Here is a 5,359-nt window from a genome sequence, read left to right as displayed (position 1 = left end):
AAGAGCCACTCTACTCTAGCATGACCTCATTTTAACTTAACCAGTTATTGTGGCCACAAACCTATTTCCAAATAAAGTCACATATTGAGTTACTAGTAATTAGTACTTCACATATCTTTTTAGGGGGGGAGGGGGCACAATTCAGCCTACAGCAGGAGATGATGCAAGTTTAAACAGGGCAGTCAAGGAAGGCCTCTCTCCAGGCAATGCATTTAGGAATAGATTTGAGGCAAAGAATGTAGTGGAATGACCATGGCAAAATATGTTCACAGAGCTGAGATGCAGATCATGTGCAACAGCCTTGATGGGAGGAAAGCCTTGGTGCATTTGGGGAATTGAAAGAAGGCCAGTTTGGCTGGCACTTGAGAGCAGTGGGACGTAGGGCATGAAATGAAATTGGAGAAGAAGCAAGGCACTGGATCATGAGAGCCTTGTGAGCCAACATAAATGTTGGGCTTGATTCTAAAAGCTCTGGGATTCTCCTCCAGGCTCCACTCCTCCTCACTGCTTGGGAAACAGACAGGAGATCCCAAGCATAGATGAGGGGAGAGAGCTTAGAAGCTCAGACTCATCTGATGATACCGTCAGTCTTTTTGATTCTTCAAAGGGGACAAAAGTGAGAGGGGCAGAAGACTTGTTTCTGCTACATATTTTACAGATAGAAAAGGGAGAAATGATGATGTGGAAGAGGCAAAAGCTTAGAATGAAGGTAATCCTGAGCACAGTGGAGAAACTGGCCTGCTAAGGAGGAAGAGTGGCTGTGTGAGTGGCTAGAAAGGGGGATGCTTGAAACCAATATTCCATTGTCCTGTAATGTTTACATAATGACGCCAGGGAGCAGGGTGTGTCCATCAGTGGTGATGGCTGGGGTATGGTGGGGGAAAAAGTCACTGGAAACAAGGAGATGATGGAAAGGAGAGAGCAGAGCGTGAGATGAGTCTTTTAGGTGGTACTGGATCCAGGTAGAGAGAAAGACCACCAGACCCAAAGCATGGCAAGATGAAGGGAAGAAGTTGTCACAGTGTAAAAGCAGGCAGGATTTTGCAGCCAGACAGGGAGATATGGCTCGGAAGATACAATGTATTGAGATCAAGGAGGTAATGGAGCAGAGAGAAAAAACAATCTCTGTTTGAGATGCTACAGGAAAAGTGGGGACTGGAGAACAATCAGCTTTTAATTAGGGCAAAGGGGTGGCAGACTCTCCCACAAAGCAGTGTAGGATTTAGAGGAACTTGATGAATAAGGCACAAGTGTTCCATTGGCTAGAATGGAAGGTTAGGGGAGAAGGGAAGGCAAAGGGTTTGATGGGCTGGATCCAGGGATGTGCAGAGCAGTACACAGGGTTGCCTTTTATGGATAGAATCATCTGTATGTATTCACTAATATTTTAGTAGACCAAGAGAACTAGGTCAACCTTAGATAAGGCAGGGATGAGAAACTCTCTGAGCTTACAGAAAACAGATGTCAGCTTTAGTATCTGTGTAGCCCGGGTAAGCTGAAAAGATTAATAACAGATAGCAAGCATGGTGCTTCGTCCTTCTTGGCCTGCATATAGTATGGAGGGAGGCAAGGAAGGAGAGACGCAAAACCTCCTTAGACTTAAAAGCATCTGGTACACTTGTACAGAGCCTAAAGGGATGATTAAAAATACAGAAGCAGAATGAAAACTAATGGAATAATATAGAACTTTTATTCTATGTAAAAAGATCTGCCTCTGAAATTCTTTATTCATAATAAATTGATGCCATTCTCTACAAGACACCCTTGGCTTCTAAAGAGGGTGCTGCCACCCACCACCACAATCACCCTTCAGGACTGAAGCCTCCTTTCCCCAGTAGCTGGAGTGTTGCTGTTGAAGGCTGTCAGCTGATTTCCTTCCTGGGACTTGCCCTCAAAAGGGCCTGGAGGGAGAATAGCATACATACAATGACTAATCCAGGGGTGGTTCTCAATGTGGGACATCTTTGAAGACCCAGCCCAACTTCAGAGGTCTTCTTTGGGGGCCAGGGAACCTGTGGACAAAAATCAATGAAAATTTTATTTTCTTCTTCTCTTATGTTCATGGGACTGGGTTTATTTTCTCCACATAGATGTGAAAACCTTTTTGCATTTCAGGGCTGAGATCTTAGTTTGGAGGATCTGGCCTATACAGGGGTTAGGCTGGAGTGACTCCATGGGGAAGAAGACAGAGGTAGGAGTTTGAGCAGAAGAGAGCCAGCCCTGGAGGTGCACATCCTGACTGCTCACAAGATTGCTGGGAAATGGGTTGGTCTTCTGGGCAGTGTAGTCCTGCACCCCGCCCTTACATGGTAGAACCTTAGAAGGGATGGCTGCACAGCCAGGTACTATGGTGCTGGGGAAATCTGAAGGACAAGAAATATCTGGGGAAGGGGTGTATTTCTTCCAGAGCACATTCTATCCAGATGATACCCTTTCAACAATTTGTAAGGAGATATGTTGACATCGCATTTGTTAAAAATATAATTAAAAAAAAAAACCTTTAGTGCAATGTGTTTCAAACTCTACTCTGCATCATCACAATTACCTGATCACCTGGATTGTTTGCTAAAATGCAGATGGCTGTGCCCCACTTTCAGAGATTCTCTTACAGTAAATCTGGGGTGGGGCTAAAATGTCCATTTCTAAAAATTTCCCAGATGATGCTGATACTGCTGGTGCCCAGAACCACTGTCTTAGAGAAAACAGGATGAAAGTGAGACGAGACACATAAAGAACACAGCCCAAAGGTATATCTTTTCATTATGTGCTTGCTTGCTCAGCAGCAAACTAGAGTGTGTCCCGCCTTATCCCTCAGCTCGTGACCCCATTGTTAGAATGTGGCTCTACCTCTCCCTTGATGGAGTCTGGTACTCTGTGGCTCTGTAGACCCAGGTCCTCAATGGAACTGCCAGCCCTCACCTGGACTATGCTGCCCCGGACGAGGAGCAGAGTTGATGTGCTTTGTTGTGCAGTTTGCATGATGTACAAAGGTGACCAGCAGAGGGCGAGAGTGGCACTGGGGTTCAGCAGGTGCCCCACTCGCCCAGCTGGGGACCTGGCGTGGGCAACATCTGCCCCAGGCAGGTTCTTTGCACAAAGGGTCCTCTGTCCCTTAAGCCATGTACTGTCTTGGGGATGAGGTGGGGAGAGATTGTGTGCACCTAGAGCAGGGTCCTTTTTCTAACTTGCGCAGAGGCTAAGGGTACCCGTGCAGAGTCTTAAGTCGAAGGGCAAAGTGGGAATGCAGCTGGGGAGCTTCTTTTTTACAACACCCCCTCAAAAGGTCCTGGGGCACATGTGTGAGTCTGTGGAGAAACACGGGGCTTGCTCCGAATGGGGGACACTGGCTTGACTGAGCCAGTTTCGATGTGCTTTAGAAAACAGGAATGTTATGCTTCCCGTACCTGAGCACATTACCACTTGTTATCAGTGTCTGCATTACCTGGGTGGCTGAGCTCAGTGGGTCCCAGCTGCAAGCAGCCTCAGGGTGACCATGATGTTACATGGTCAAAATGTGTGATGTTACAATCACACATTTTGGGACCCGCCCCAGCTGTGCTGAATCAAAAGACCTGGGATGTGGCCCAGCTGGCTGTTTAGCAAGTTCCTACCCCCCAGGTGATTCTGATGCAAGTTAGAGTTTGAGAGACACTGGCATCCCACCTCCAACAAGCCTAGAAATCTTCTAAGGATCTTATTACATCAGATCCTGAGACTGTAGTCCTGGGAGCAGTCTGTTCCTTCTGGCTGATGAAAAGTCAGGGCTTGTGGAGAGTGACAAGAGACTCCAGGGCCATCGTTTGAAGTATGTTGTTCCTTGTTTAAATGAGCCCTCTGGGACCCCTGCTTCATAGTCTCAGAACAAATAATGATTATATGTGGCAAAATGAAGAATTCCACTGCAGTGTGGAGTTTGCAGAATCAAACTGGCTTCCTTCACCACCTCCACATTCTTGCTCCCTACTTGTTTGGTGCCAGAATTTGCTTTTTACCTTTAATATGTTTACCTCTTTAAATCTTTCACCCTTCTCTATTCAGCCCTCAACTTCCATTTTATCGTTTAACCTGATGACCTACATTTTGGGATTGTCATGGGAAACACCTCGATTTGATGGTTCTTTCAGATTGAAGAAATGGAGGCAGACACCGAGGGTCTGTGTCTCTGAGTCCTCCTTTGGGACAGCTTTCCTAATGGCCATCCACTCCTTTGTAATGAAGAGAAGACTGGGAAGAGGGTGATACCGTTTTCAGGCATCATTAAAATAGTAGATTTGCTGATGGTAGCCTTAAATAACAAAAATGGGTTTTCATTCATATTCCAATGGCCATAGCTTCAAGGTCAGAATTAGGGTGAATTAGTGAGCAAAATAAATTTGCTTGATTACATACATACTAAAGTAAGATTAAAAACAACAACACAACAACACATTTCCTGTGAATAGCAGGGCAGAAATTTACTTTGGAAATGAACATCAAAGGACAATGCTAACTGAAATTGTAAATTGGAAACAGTCTTAGAACTGACAAATGCGATTCTTTAAGCAAAATCAAATTTAAAGAACAAAAAAATATTGCCCAATTCTTTTAGAAAATTTGGTATTAAAAAAAGAATGAGTTATAATAGGGAGAAGAAATCTTCCTCAAGTATAGTTTAAATATGGATCAGTGTTATAGGAAAGCATTTTTTTTAAGTGTCGGCACAGAATTGTTAGCCATAAACCTAATTCTTGCTGATTTACCTGTTTTTGGTCAACGCTTCTTTGACAACATGTTTTATCAGTGTCAGAAAATATACCTGGTTATTTCCCTGAAATACTAATGTGAAACTAGTCAGTGTAAAGGCAATTTTAGCCCCAGATTGTTACAGGAGCCTATTAAATTAGAATGTATTAATCTGCAATGTGTGGTTGGCTGTTCATCATGGCCCGATTTCATCTGCCTTATAAATGAGGTTTTTAATTTAGTAGCTGGACACTGAAAGAGAGCCTTATGCGTTTAGTAGTAATTATAGTTGGTAATGTGAACAATCTAAAACAAAAGAATCTGGTGCACTTTCAATGAAATTATTTTAATTCATTGAATTCGCTGAGAATTCCAGTCTTGACCATCTATTCCAGGAGCACGCAGTAGGTGGCACCTAAAAGCTCTTTGGAGGCAAGCAGGCGCCATTTAAGCAGAAGCATCTGCCGCTGCAGCAGTTGGCACAGCTGAGAAGTCCGAGATTGAAGGGTGAAGAAGGAGGGGGAGCTGGAGGACTGTGGGGAGGCTGTGACCGCCCTGGGCCCGCCCGGGCTGGGCGGCGCAGGTGCGCGGGGGCGGGGGGCGCACGGGTGCGGGCGCAGGTGCGCGGGGGTGCAGG

Source organism: Kogia breviceps, chromosome 8 (genome assembly GCF_026419965.1).
Source record: "Kogia breviceps isolate mKogBre1 chromosome 8, mKogBre1 haplotype 1, whole genome shotgun sequence".
NCBI lineage: Eukaryota > Metazoa > Chordata > Mammalia > Artiodactyla > Physeteridae > Kogia > Kogia breviceps.
This window is presented reverse-complemented; position numbering follows the sequence as displayed.